This window comes from Lepidochelys kempii, chromosome 6 (assembly GCF_965140285.1).
Source record: "Lepidochelys kempii isolate rLepKem1 chromosome 6, rLepKem1.hap1, whole genome shotgun sequence".
Taxonomy (NCBI): Eukaryota; Metazoa; Chordata; order Testudines; family Cheloniidae; genus Lepidochelys; species Lepidochelys kempii.
This window is the reverse complement of record NC_136385.1, coordinates 89,019,883-89,035,024: the sequence shown is the minus strand read 5'-3', so window position 1 is coordinate 89,035,024 and position 15,142 is coordinate 89,019,883. Positions and strand designations below refer to the sequence as shown.

At 43.1% G+C, this 15,142-nt stretch overlaps 1 protein-coding gene across 9 annotated transcripts in view; it reads right to left on the bottom strand.

Moving 5' to 3' along the window:
• Nucleotides 1–15,142, bottom strand: part of MIPOL1 (mirror-image polydactyly 1) — a 289,347-nt gene that overhangs the window by 236,387 nt on the left and 37,818 nt on the right. For 8 of the 9 annotated variants that reach the window (XM_078853360.1, XM_073349064.2, XM_078853359.1 and 5 more), the window contains one exon: nucleotides 2,933–3,006. The exons of the other annotated variant lie outside the window; for it this stretch is intronic. The gene's annotated coding sequence lies outside the window, so the exon portion shown is untranslated. The remainder of the gene's footprint in view (nucleotides 1–2,932; nucleotides 3,007–15,142) is intronic. 9 annotated transcript variants of the gene reach the window in all.

Genomic DNA, 15,142 nt, shown 5'->3' with positions numbered 1-15,142 from the left:
GGTCAGTGGCCCCTGATAGAAAAAAGGTTGCCCACCCCTGCACTAGGTAAAATTCTGCTGTTTCTACACAAACGTTCTCTTGGGGTTACATCTTTGATAGAAATGCTGTATGCTCTAGGAAAATACCACAGACAGCTCAGTAGATCTTGTTAAAACATGCAGTGCTATAAAATTAATAGATGCTAACATTCTTCAGAAGTGTGAAATTCTAAGCAGTTTGTACTTAAAAGAAAAAAATGGACGTAGGTCAACATTAGAACTACAAATTGGCCATGAAAATGTGGCCACTAGATGGAAGAAGATATTTGCATAAAAAGGGCAAAATACAAAGTTTACTTAATTTGTGCATTCCACAATGAACTTGATAACCCCATATTACAAACACCTTTTAATCTTCAGCCACTCCTCCATGGCTTTATTGTCTTTCAAGCAAACAACTCCTGTTTAAGTGACAGGAAACTGAGCTGGCACTCATATAGTTTCCAGTGCATTTTTCCCTTGGTGAAGAAGGGATAAGAAGAATGCAGATTTTGAGTTAGAAAGGTCTGGAATTCTGTCCCTAAACTCAGCAGATTTCTGGGGATTCAACCAATGCTACTACCATCCACGTGGAGGCGTAGGGTGAGTTTCACAAGGGGAACTTAGATACCTAAGTCCAACAATTAGCCACAACTGGCATTGAGAAAATTCCTGCTCAGCTGTTGCCTAACCCAAGGTGCCTAAGTTTCCATCATTAAAGGGTCCTGAGCATCTGGGCATGCACATAGTCACTAAGTCCTGACACTGCCCAGTAGCTCAGCACTTAACTCATGCTTAAGCCCCAGTGGGATTCACAAATCAGGAATTCTCCACTTATCTTGCCTTCGGGGCCCAGTTCAGTAGGTATGCTTATAGCATGCCCAAATCCATGGAAGAAGAAGAGGTGGTGGTGGTGCCCTTATGACTTTTAGCCCAATGGTTAGAGAACTCACCCACAATGTGGGAGAGCTGAATTCAAATTCCCCATCTGCTTGATGTGGAGCAGGTATCTGAAGTTATTCTCCCACCTCCCAGGTGAGTGCTCTAACCACTGGGCTATAGAGTCAATCTCTCTTTCTCTCTCTCTCCCTCTGTCCCAAAGAATATTTAAGTATTTCTACACAGTGGAACAGCTTCAACACAAGACACAGAGAAACTTACACCACCATATCCCACAGCACAGTGATTAGGGCACTCTCCTGAGAAGGAGGAGACCCCAGTTCAAATCCCTCCTCTGTATCAGGCAGAGGGGGGATTTGAACTTAGGTCTCCTACATCCTGGGTGAGTGCTTCATCCACTGGTTTTAAGGCGATAAGGAGGGGGCAACCTCCACCTTCTCATTTTTTCTTGGAAAAGAACTGACCTGGATTAGGCACCAAACTCCAGGAGGAATTCACAACAGTGAACCCTCAGGTGGAAATGGACACTTCCTTCTGTCCCAAACTTCAGCACCTAAGTCCCTTTCAGAGGCAAGGGTTAGGCTTCGCCTCTCCCCTCAGCATTTTCTCCTGGCTAGCTTAGGTGGCTCCCGAGGAAGCACGCTGGCTTTTGTGAATCCCATTCTTAGGCGTCTAACTCTCCCCTAGGCATTGTATAGGGAGCCTGGATGCCTAACTTAGGTTTGTGAATTCCACTAGGCAGCAGGACACTTAAAATGGAGACACTGTGTATATGTCTACACTACAATTAGACACCCGGAGCTCACCTGTGCCAGCTGACTCAGACTCGCAAGGCTTGGGCTGCAGTGCTGTTTAACTGCAGTGTAGACATCTGGGCTCAGGCTAGAGCCTGGGCTCTAGGACCCTGTAAGGTGGGAGGGTCCCAGAGCTTGGGCAGCAGCCCCAGTCAGAATGTATACACTGCAGTTAAACAGCCCCACAGCCTGAGTCAGCAGGCATGGGCTAGCCATGGGTGTCTAACTGCAGTGTAGACATAAAGTGCAATGCTGAGCAATGCAGCCCTCCAGCCCTTTCCCACCTATGGTGCCTTCAAGGGCCGCTCTTGCTCCTTGGCACCACCGTTTCTGAACAGCCTTGGAGTAGAGACTCCTCCTGATAGCTGCTGCTGCTGCCCCCGAACCACCTCATGGGACTGGGTGTAAGTTAATGCTGATAAGGCTAGCACTGTCTTACCAGCAAAAATCCTGCAGGGGTCGTGGGGGGGGAAGGGGCCGCCACAGTGCTTGAATGACCATCCTCCCCCCAGCTCTGCCTTCTCCCAAACTGCAGACTCATCAATTCCACCTGGAGAGCTTTCCGTGGGCCTGTGAAAAGGTGGCAGTATCTGATGCTAAGGTGGATGGCACTTACATGCTCTGTTACCTAGAACTCCCCATTTTTGACACCATCCACCCATAAAAGCAAAGGCTCGGTGTGCTTTCACCAGCCACAGTTTTGCTACTTGCCATGTTGGAAAGACCTTGTAGATCTGTCTAGATATCGCACAGTAAAGGAAAAGTTTACACAGACTTAAAAAAAAAACAACCCAGCCTCATCAGGCCACTATACATTTGGAATAGTTCCAAGCCAATATTTGTCCTGTACCTTGGATGTAAGTGACAGTTACCATTGACATATTAGAGGGTGCAGGGAGGGATACAGAAGAGGGAAGATTATATGCTCTATTGATAAGGAAGTAAAGTTTGAAATTTAGGATTATTTTCATAGGGTTAATTAGATACCAGGATCTTCTAAAATATCCTGAAACGTTTTGCCCCAGGCCAAGGTAAACTAAATCACTTAATCTAGGAGGGTACAGCATATAAAAACAAAAGTCAGCTTATAGAATAGTTTCCCCAGGGAACAAACAGCCTGTTTTGTTTTGCTTTTTTGTATTCACATGGAAGCCAAGTTTTGATGAAGTGACACACTCCTCCACAAAAGGCTTATATTTCCATAGAACCAACAAACTTACCAGAAAATCAAAAGTCTATAAGCACCCAAAGCAAGTTCAGATCAATCTATGAAGACAGCTGGTATGAAAAGTCCCTATTGTTCAAAAGAAAAAAATTATAAGAAACAATTATAATAACTAATTCACATACATATCAAAAATATAATAAAAAACACCAGACTCAAGTTTTCATTTACATACAATAGAACTGTTTTACTATTTTATTGATATATTAAAATCAGGACCCCTCATGTCCCTGGTGTTTTTTTTGGGGGGGGAAGGGATTTTTAAAAACACCCTATACACCATAAACTTGCACTCTCTGTCTCCTTTCTGCCTCTAACCCCCATAACAAACTCCATTTGCACCTTTATTCATTAATTCTCTTCTGTCCATATGTTCTGCCCTCCTTCTCCTGAATTTTCTTTTGTTTCCTATTTTGTTTTTTTCTCACTTTGTCTTCTGCTCTTTGCTCCTCTCTCCCCCTGCCTCCAAACAAGCGCTGGCCTGAGGTTTTGAAAGAGGTGTCTGTGCGGTTTCCTTTACTCTCTTTCCCCTCAAAGTCTATCCCTACTTTAAATTCCATCTTCTCTCTCCCTATACTTTCCCCCTCAAGTGTATTTTTCCTGCTAGGCCTCATCATCTCCATTCTCCACATTTCCAATCTGGCCAAGTATTAGCCCAAAGAGCTTCCTGGCATCTGAGCTTGGATAAACCCCCAAATCCTCCATGCCAGGGCAGTGTGGAAAACCACTGCTGAGGTCATAACCTGCTTTGATCAAGCGTGAAATAGTCCATTTCAGCATCTAAATGGGCATCATTAGGCTTCAATGCAAAACACCCCTTGAGATGAAAATGGGCAGTTGAAAATTCTCAAAGCTATTGTTTCAGTCATGCAGTCAGACAGGCCTTAGTGCATCAGTTTCCATTGTCCCCACAACCGGACAATCGTCTCTGCAACCTTGAAGGCTCAAAAGACAATTTTTAAGCATTAAATGTTTTGGTTTCCCTTCATAATAACAAGCGTAACATAACAATTCCAGGTTTCAGAGTAACAGCCGTGTTAGTCTGTATTCGCAAAAAGAAAAGGAGTACTTGTGGCACCTTAGAGACTAACCAATTTATTTGAGCATAAGCTTTCGTGAGCTACAGCTCAAATTCCAGTTATTGACAATTAACAACAAGCACAACGATACAATATAAAGTCATATTCCTGACATACAATAATAACACATATTTGTTTTCTGCTTTATGTTGTAAGGCAGTAGAGGAAAAGAATCATAGGAAATGATGAGAAGATGACACATGTAACATGGCATGGCAGACACTCTTCCACCTGTGTGTGATATTTCTTTTATCATGAAATAAGGGCATTAATCTGTAACTGTTTCGAACACTGTTTTAGCAGGTCCATCAACAGAGTTCCCAATAAATATCAGCTTCTCACAGTGATCTGTCAGGTTAGTTTCTGAGTAATGAGACCAGACCCCAAGAATACTGGTTTGTAGGGCAGCCATGAACTAGCCCAGTTTGACCTCTGATGCAGACAGAACTGAAATACTGACCAGACTTTCTGAAACTATTTGATTAAAGTAAAAGTCCAGAGATTTTTCCCATTTACTGTATCTTAGAGAAAGACTGAAATGAAAGCCGGTAAAAAATGTTGATATGCTTAAAGTGAAACTCTAAAACAAACTTTAGAAATGGTTTAGGAGACATCTGATAATATGGCTATACTATCTTCTCTTTGCAAAATCCACTGTACAATAGATCACAAGAGTATCTAAGATGTCCTAATACTCCTAATTACAGCTTCCGCTACCAGCAAAACAAGTCAATACTGTCTTATTCCCCCCCGACCCCAATATACTGAAAGAATGAAATTAAAGCAATAGGATGGCATCATAGCATGGTATCATGTCGCACACAAGCACACAAAGAGGTGTCTCAGTGTTGGTATCATAACAAACATGTCTACATGCATGTGGGCCATAATTTTAAACACAACCTATGTCATAAATATAAAGGGAAGGGTAAACCCCTTTGAAATCCCTCCTGGCCAGGGGAAAGCTCCTCTCACCTGTAAAGGGTTAAGAAGCTAAAGGTAACCTCGCTGGCACCTGACCAAAATGACCAATGAGGAGACAAGATACTTTCAAAAGCTGGGAGGAGGGAGAGAAACAAAGGGTCTGTGTCTGTCTGTAGTCGTCTTGGACAGGGACAGAACAGGAATGGAGTCTTAGAACTTTTAGTAAGTAATCTAGCTAGGTATGTGTTAGATTATGATTTCTTTAAATGGCTGAGAAAAGAATTGTGCTGAATAGAATAACTATTTCTGTCTGTGTATCTTTTTTGTAACTTAAGGTTTTGCCTAGAGGGGTTCTCTATGTTTTTGAATCTAATTACCCTGTAAGATATCTACCATCCTGATTTTACAGGGGGGATTTCTTTATTTCTATTTACTTCTATTTTTTATTAAAAGTCTTCTTGTAAAACACTGAATGCTTTTTCATTGTTCTCAGATCCAAGGGTTTGGGTCTGTGGTCACCTATGCAAATTGGTGAGGCTTTTTATCCAACATTTCCCAGGAAAGGGGGGGTGCAAGTGTTGGGAGGATTGTTCATTGTTCTTAAGATCCAAGGGTCTGGATCTGTAGTCACCTAAGCAAATTGGTGAGGCTTTTTACCAAACCTTGTCCAGGAAGTGGGGTGCAAGGTTTTGGGAAGTATTTTGGGGGGAAGGACGCGTCCAAACAGCTCTTCCCCAGTAACCAGTATTAGTTTGGTGGTGGTAGCGGCCAGTCCAAGGATAACGGGTGTAATATTTTGTACCTTGGGGAAGTTTTGACCTAAGCTGGTAAAGATAAGCTTAGGAGGTTTTTCATGCAGGTCCCCACATCTGTACCCTAGAGTTCAGAGTGGGGGAGGAACCTTGACAACCTATAATTCACAATCAAAACAACACAGTCATTTTCAGTAGTTTCAAGAGACAGAAGAAATTTGGAGGAGACGTGGGGAGGGGGGAGACGACAAATTTAGAAATGAAGTAGAGGAGCTGCAAATCTACTGGCTAAACTTACAGTATCCAAATTTTCTTCAGCCATAATCACCTCTTTACAAATAATCTTCCATTTTTCTGAAAGCCAAATTATTAAAAACATAAAACAAACACGCAGTTCTTGAACAGTCTCTAATTTCTGCACTAAATTTAGGGTTGTCAGGTGTCCTGTTTTTGGCTGGAATGCCCAGTTGAAAAGAGACCCTGGCTGCTGACAGGGCCGTCAAAAGTCTGGTAGGTAGCAGAGCGGGGCTAAGGCAGGCTCCCTGCCTGCCTTGATTCCACGTGGCTCCCAGATGCAGCGACATGTTCCCCCTCTGGCTTCTATGCATAGGGGCAGCCAGGGGTCTCCGCACGCTGTCCCCGCCCCAAGCACCAGCTCTGCAGCTCCCACTGGCCGGAAACCATGACCAATGGGAGCTGTGGGGGCGGTGCCTGCTGACAGGGCAGCACACAGAGCCACCTGGCCATGCCTCTGCATTGGAGCCGGATGGGGGACATGCCGCTGCTTCCAGGCTGCCTGAGGTAAGCGAAGCCCATAGCCTTCACCCCTGACCACCCCCTCTGCACCCCAACCCCGTGCCCAAACCCTGATCCCCTTCCCACCCTCTGAACACCTTGGTCCTAGCCCGGAGCCCCCTCCTGCACCCCAAATCCCTCATTCCCAACTCCACCCCAGAGCCTGCACCCCCAGCCGGAGCCCTCACCACCCCACACTCCAATACCCTGCCATAGCCCAGAGCCCCCTCCCTCACTCTGAACCCCTCATTCTTGGCACCACCCCAGAACCTGCACCCCCAGCCCAGAGCCCACACCTCCCTCCCACACCCCAACCCTCTGCCTCAGCCCAGAGCCCCCTCCCATACTCTGAATCCCTCGGCTCCACCCCCCAGCCTGGAGCTCCCTCATGCACCCCAAACCCGTCATTTCTGGCCCCACCCCAGAGCCAGCATCCCCAGCCGGAGCCCTCACCCCATTCCGCACCCCAACGCCCTGCCCAACCCCAGTGAAAATGAGCAAGTGAGTGAGGGTGGGGTGAGTGAGGGACAGAGTGAGGAGAGATGGAGTGCGTGGGGGTGGGGCTTTGGAGAAGGGGTGAGGCAGGGGTGGGGCTTTGGAGGAGGGGCCGGGCAAGGGTGTTCAGTTTTGTGCGAGCAGAAAGTTGGCAACCCGAACTATATTGCCACTAACTGTAAACACATACAGTCATGTTACATGTACTCAATCCATTCTAGATATAGAACAGAAAAACTAGAAGCCCTTTTGTATCCCTTACAATCAGCACAACAGTATTTCTCACATGCCTTCCAGGTGGTTTTCCAAATAAGAATGCACTTCCTTTTTTTATCATAAACTGTTGGATGTGCAGTGGACATATCCAGAATGGTTGATCCTCTCAATTTCTGTGGCATACTACACTTATAAAGGCCAGCCACACTAGAGTTAAATCAGTCATTCAAAATCTATAGAGGGAATGAGGCACAGGCAAGTAAAAAAAGACACTACCACTGAAATGAAGTGGCTTTGTGAGGAGAATTAACTTGGACTTCATATTCTGAACTAAATGATTGAGGAGAAAAAAAAATCCAGAAACTTAGGTGCTGAATTCTTCCCTCACTTACATGCTACTTCTGACTCATTGAAGCCAACAGGAGTGCACTGGTGTAAATGAAAGCATACGTTTGTCTGTAGATCTGTAAAGTTTCAATAGCAATTATTGGGCTCCTCTCCTCAATTTAAGATGCTTGATAAGTACTGCAAACACATCTAGCAAGTAAATGCTTCCCCCACTCATGACAAAAATAGCCCAACATTTTAAAATTGGCAAGAAAAAACAAAGTTATGAAAAGCGTAATGCATTTCAGGGTCCATGTGTTATACTCCATTAACAACACTTCACAGGTGTTGAAAACACTCTACATTAGCCTTGTGCCTTATATCACACCTAAGGCAAAGGGTATAACACATGCCCTGTCATGTGCTGTTGCTTATTTAGCTATGATAAGCAGACTAGTGTTTTTGTAAATGTAACGCAGATGTTTCTCACAGACTATACATACCACTAAAGAGAGCTAACAAGGAAAAGGGGAAAAGTACTTGGATAAGAACACCTTTAGACGGGGGGGAAGGGAGGACAGTCTGGGACCATCCCAGGAGAATCAGATATTTTAAAGCAAGCTAGAGCCTAATGAAAACAGCAGATAAGTGCTGGATCTCTTCAGGAATTAAATATGATGAAAACAGTGTTCAGAATTTAAATGGATGATGAAAATCAAAAGGACCCAATCCTGCAAATACATATTGCCATGAGTTGTCCCACAGCAGCAACAGCAAAAGGTCAGGTGAAACTTCAGGTTTACATCTACTAGCCGGAAGCCAATACAAAAGAAGAACCTCCCATGAATTGTGCTTGAGTGGCTAACAGGCTAGTGGTCTCAGGGAGCTGACACCCAGTTAAGCAAAAAGCAAGACTTCCTCATGCTGGAGGCAGAGAGTAGCAAGGTGATTCTCAGTCCTGGCTATCCTGAGAACTATCACATTTCCTCCTTCCCCACTGGTCAGGGCCTAGAGACAACACCTTGATAGTAATCCCAACATCCAGCTGGGAAAGGCAGGGGGCTGGGCTTATCACCAGAGCATTTCTGCTGGACCTCCCTGTGAGGCCAATGATCTCTCTGGGTATGTCTACATTTCAGTTAAAAACCAGCAGCTGGCCCATGCCACCTGACTCGGGCTAAGGGCTGTTTAACTGTGCTGCAGGCATTTGGGCTTGGGCAGGAGTCCAGGCTCTACACATTGCAAGGTGAGAGGGTCCCAGAACTTGGGCTGCAGCCTGAGCGCAAACATCTACACCACAATTAAACAGCCTCTTTGCCTGAGCCCAGGTCAGCTGGCACTGGCCAGCCACGGATGTCTAATTGCAGTGTAAACATACCCTCTCTCTCTCCTGGATAGTAGGTTTCTGAGAAGTTTTTCAAGACCTGCATTGCATTTTTTATAATAATATTATATTCATACAGACACCAGCCTAGCACAATCCTACTCACCCACTTGCAAGCAATACTTTTTTGATGGCCAAATTAAATGTTAGGGGCTTTCTGCCAGTATAGGGTAGGTGAATAAATATTTGGCTGGGCTGGTAAATTTTCATGCCAATATTATTTACATATATATTAACTTAAAGGAATATCAAATACATAGTATATGAGATACACATATTGTGGGGGTATCTATCTTTCAGACTGTGTACAGAAGACATTTTTTTTTAAAAGACCCCAACAACATTCTGTAATTTCACACACCCTGCCTTTAGTAGGGTTAAACCTGGAAGTATATCAGATGTCTTTTTACAAGGCTGTATTTCTTGCTGATAAGAGAATGATAAAGAAAACCTGAATCTAGAAATCACCATCATTGCCACCAAGACTTCAGACTCACAAGGTAATTATTCGCAAAAAGAAAAGGAGTACTAGTGGCACCTGAGAGACTAACCAATTTATTTGAGCATAAGCTTTTGTGAGCTACAGCTCACTTCATCGGATGCATTTAGTGGAAAATACAGTGAGGAGATTTATATACACACAGAACATGAAAAAATGGGTGTTATCATACACACTGTAAGGAGACTGATCACTTAAGATGAGCTATTACCAGCAGGAGAGCGGGGCGGGGGGGGGGAGGGAACCTTTTGTAGCGATAATCAAGGTGGGCCATTTCCAGCAGTTAACAGGAACGTCTGAGGAACGGTGGGGGGGAAATAAACATGGGGAAATAGTTTTACTTTGTGTAATGACACATCCACTCCCAGTCTCTATTCAAGCCTAAGTTAATTGTATCCAGTTTGCAAATTCATTCCAATTCAGCAGTCTCTCCTTGGAGTCTGTTTTTGAAGTCTTTTTGTTGTAATATTGCGACCTTTAGGTCTGTAATCGAGTGACCAGAGAGATTGAAGTGTTCTCTGACTGGTTTATGAATGTTATAATTCTTGACATCTGATTTGTGTCCATTTATTCAAAACCTGTCAAAAGGTAATTATGGTATTTTAAAACACAATGAAGCTAAAGGTCAGTGCAGTAAGTGAATGCAGTTGGTTACAAAGCCAACATGTTGGTACATAATGAAGTTTTACTTTCCACCCTCTCAGCCCAATACTTTGTCTATATACTTTACTACTACATAAAAATGCATTAAAAGAACAGTAGGATATAAAGTCAAGCACTCAAAAGTAAGGAAGTGCCAGAATTAAGGTTACCTCTGCCACATTAATCTGGCACCCTTATCAGCACATGCATTATGATACAGTATTTAATTAAATGATCACATACTATTTTTTCCACAGGACCCCTACCTCAGTGCTCTGGGAATAAACCAGAGTTGTCTCATGAATGACTACTCATTCACTGAATAAGGCAGGGGTCCTTAATTCTGGCATTTTTGTAGCTTTGGAATGTTTGACTTGACAAACTTCACATTTGGTTAACTTTGAGAAAAACAACAATGTGATTTCCTAAAAAAACTGGAAAAATAAATTCCATCATGTTAAACCATATTGATCCCCAGTTCATCAACAGGGTTCTGATCTTCATTTCTACAGCACAGACCTCAACTATGCAGTTAAGATTAACTAGTAACAGTAATAGGCTGTTATCCCCTATAATGTGAACTAGAACGGGATGAGACATACACTTTGCCAGGTTTCAGAGTGTTGTTCTGTATCCTCAAAAAGAACAGGAGTACTTGTGGCACCTTAGAGACTAACAAATATATGTGAGCATACGCTTTCATGGGCTACAGCCCACTTCATCAGATGCAGAGAATGGAACATATAGTAAGAAGAAAGTGGAGTAAGAGGCTAATTAATTAAGATGAGGTATTATCAGCAGGAGAAAAAAACTTTTGTAGTGATAATCAAGATGGCCCATTTAGACAGTTGACAAGAAGGTCTGGGGATACTTAACATGGGGAAATAGATTCAACATGTGTAATGACCCAGCCACTCCAGTCTCTATTCAAACCCAAGTTAATGGTATCTAGTTTGCATATTAATTCAAGCTCAGCAGTTTCTCATTGGAGTCTGTTTCTGAAGCTTTTCTGTTGCAAAATTGACACCTTTAAATCTATTACTGAGTAGCCAGAGAGATTGAAGTGTTCTCCTACCGGTTTTTGAATGTTATGATTCCTGATGTCAGATTTGTGTCCATTTATTCTTTTGTGTAGAGACTGTCTGGTTTGGCCAATGTACATGGCAGAGGGGTATTGCTGGCACATGATGGCATATATCACATTGGTAGATGTGCAGGTGAACGAGCCCCTGATGGCGTGGCTAATGTGATTAAGTCCTATGATGGTGTCACTTGAATAAATATGTGGACAGAGTTGGCATTGCGCTTTGTTGCAAGGATAGGCTCCTGGGTTAGTGTTTTTGTTGTGTGGTGTGTGGTTGCTGGAGAGTATTTGCTTCAGGTTGGGGGCTGTCTGTAAGCGAGGACTGGTCTGTCTCCCAAGATCTGTGAGAGTGAGGGATCATTTTTCAGGATAGGCTGTAGATCTTTGATGATGCGCTGGAGAGGTTTTAGTTGGGGGCTGAAGGTGACAGCTAATGTTGTTCTGTTATTTTCTTTGTTGGGCCTGTCCTGTAGTAGGTGACTTCTGGGTACTCTTCTGGCTCTGTCAATCTGTTTTTTCACTTCAGCAGCTGGGTACTGTAGTTGTAAGAATGCTTGATAGAGATCTTGTAGGTGTTGGTCTCTGTCTGAGGGATTGGAGCAAATGAGGTTGTATCTTAGAGCTTGGCTGTAGACAATGGATTGTGTGCTCACCAGTATTTGCTGATAACAGACAAATGGAGAGACGAAGGACTCCTGGATTCAGGCTTTATAGGGGAGTGTTCTCTAGTGGATATAGACCATTCTGCCCCTAACTGCCCCTTGGCTCTGTAACCCCTTCCCCTTCTGCTCATATCCAAACCCCATCCCTTGGTGCGTGCTCCCCATTCTACAGCTATAGTGCCCCACCAAACCTCCTCTGCTCCAATCCACCAGCTCCCATCCCTTCTCTGCTGCTTCCACATCCTCAGCTTCTACAACCCCCTAGTCTCTACCCATTTCTCACCTCTCTGAATTCCAGCATGTCTTCTTCTTTGTTCCCACTGCCAGGACACCAGGAAGGGGAGCAGAGAGCAAAGAAAAGAAAATCTACCTCTTCTCAGTTCTGGTACCTGGCAGATGAGAGGAGCAATTACAGGGAAAGCCATGCTCATCCCCTGCAGTCCTAAAATGGAGCATGCTCAGTGCAGAAGGAATCTTCAGATAATTTAGCTGTGAAACTCAAACAAGCCTCTACTGAGCACGTGTGAACAAAGATTTGTTTTCAAAGGCTTAGAACTTGACCAAATTTAGGAAGACTTTCACAGGGACAGCAAGAGGTGCGTCCTGAAGACTAGAATGATCTCTCTGCCAAATTTCATCCGCTGCTGAATAACATGGAGGTGCTAGAGCTCCTCAATGACATGATTTTTTTACACGTGTAAAACAATGGATTTTTTCCTAATCTTATACTTGGAAAAAGATACACCTTTTTGAGCTGAAGGTTTAAAAAAAAATCTACTGGAGGCAGACAACCAGCATGGAAAATTTCAGCTTAAATTGTTAAAGTTTGTCAGAGTTATAAGCAACTGAACAGAATCTTATAATGGGAACCAGTGGGCACTCGTAACTATCGGTGACATTACCAGCACCACCTATCACAGAACTATTTATTCATTTCATGATTTCTGTATTTTCTTTTTATCCTCAATTAAATTTTATTATTTAAATCTTATTTGCAATACATAGTGTGAATAAATGGAACCTTCTAGTTACATGATTCTTCCATCATTTATAAAGTTATACAACCTAGGTCATGAAGAAGCTGAACAGACCTGCTTTGTTAAAACATTCCTTTATTGCGCCTTGAATAAAGATCAATTGCAAGCCTTTATAAGGTGCATATGACACACACACACGACAAGCATATTTCCTGGGCCAGAAATGTGAATAGAAAATCATGATTCACACATAATGAATTAAAAAAAACCCCTTAAAGTATTCTTCTGAGGTCATTTACCTGATGGTGGAGTATAGATAAGTTTTAGGATACACCATTGCCAGAGAAATTTCTCTCTATGGTTCAGATCCTCAAACCCAAACAGAATAGGTTTTTGCTACCAATATGTTATGGCAAACAGTCAAACGGAAGCAAACATTTTTCTTGTTGAGACATGGACAACTTAGCTTGTTTCAGCAAGATTCTCTACTTGAAATTTGCCTAGAAAAGAGAAGTTGGACAATCTCTTCTATCCTGTAACTATAGTGTCAGCTTAGCAAGCTGCGTATTGATTAATCATAGAAGGCCAGTTTACAAATAGAGATTGTCCTTTTCATCAAGCTACAATGATATGTTTTCACTAGCAGTGCCCTAGGCATCATGGGGAAAGGGAGAAATTAAGTATTGATGGATTGAAGATTTGGACTACTACCTCAATATCAAAGCACCTTCACACAATTACTCTTTGTGGAGCAAGAGTACATTCTTGGGGAGGAGAGAGCTGTATATCTGCTTATTCTCCACCTGCAAGTAGATCCTTGATCAGCTCACAATTCTGAAACCCTCACTCATGCTGAGGATTATTTATTCGTGTGAGTTGTCTTGCTGAACCTTGTCAGTCATTAGGAGCCTGTTTTTCAGAGGTTTTGTGCATCCACCACTCCCTTTGCTCAGCATCGCTAAAAACCAGGCCTACAGCACTAGGAATACTACCTTATAGGACAGAAATGCAAGGAAAATCAAGCTTAGAGGCCAAATACTTAAGAAACATATTGGTATTTTGCATTGTCAGCATCTGCTGGACTCTAGGTTTGATCTTACCAACCATCCTGAAGAAGCACAAGAGACTATATACAACATTCACCAATAATGGTCTCAAATGGTCGTGAGGACAAGTCTTAGCATGATGAAAGACTTCCAGATCAAACCACACACCCTGAGTTCACAATAAAACTGGAGGAGGGGATGCAAGAGATAAATTCTTAAATCACTTATCCAGGGAGTCAACATTTCTTTAAAAAGTTTCACTTTCATGAACCAAACTGTCAAGCTGTTAGCACAAATCTTATCTGGTTATCAAAAACTAAACTTTAAAGCAAAGGAACTCGAGTTGTCTGAGAGACGATCTGTGAATATGTGTAAGGCCATCAGAGCTGTTATAATGGATCTTAGCCCCATTCTTTGAATTTCTTCAGGACTTTGAGGACAGTATCATCTAATAAATGGTTTGGCCTTGTAAGAAAATATGCCAATGCCCTTTCTTTGGCTATCTAAAAAAAGTATTCTTTGTTGAACTCCCAGATTGTGAACTTGTTCAGCAGGCTGGCTTGAGAATGGAGGACACTGTAACAAGCTGGCAGTTTTTGCCTAAAATGTTTCACCCTGTCAGAAGATGATTCTGCTGGAAAAGGGTTAAGTGAGCTCAGTTTCCTCACTGAGGCAAGTGGCTTATTACTGAAGTAAATGTAAGGAAGAGGAGAGTGGCTATCAGAAAAAGGATCTTTTCCTGAGATGAGCATTCTTGATGTAGGCACTCCAGGAATAGCCAAGCCTGGGGAGAAGTCTTGAGCTGAATTTTATTAACAAAGAAATTCACTAAAACATACAGCCAAGTCAGAGGAAAGGGGTAAGATTTTGATACTACGCATTGTCAGAATTTTGTTTTATAGTAGTGTGACTGCGTCGGGCCAGATGGCTACAGGAGAGTGATAGAAAGCAGATATATTAGCCCCAGGTTGAGTAGGTCCCTTTTCCCTGGGTAAGGCAACAGCAAAGGTTCCAGAACAATCAGGAACTTTCTGGAAACAATTAAGACAGACAGGCTGATTAGAACACCTGCAGCCAATCAAGAAGCTGCTAGACTCAATTAGACCTGCTGGCTAATCAGGGCACCTGAGTTTAAAAAGGACCTCACTTCAGTTTGTGGCGTGTGCGTGAGGAGCTGGGAGCAAGAGGCACTAGGAGCTGAGAGTGAGAACGCATACTGTTGGAGGACTGAGGAGTACAAGCATTATCAGACACCAGGAGGAAGGTCCTATGGTGAGAATAAAGAAGGTGTTGGGAGGATGTCATGGGAAAGTAGCCCAGGGA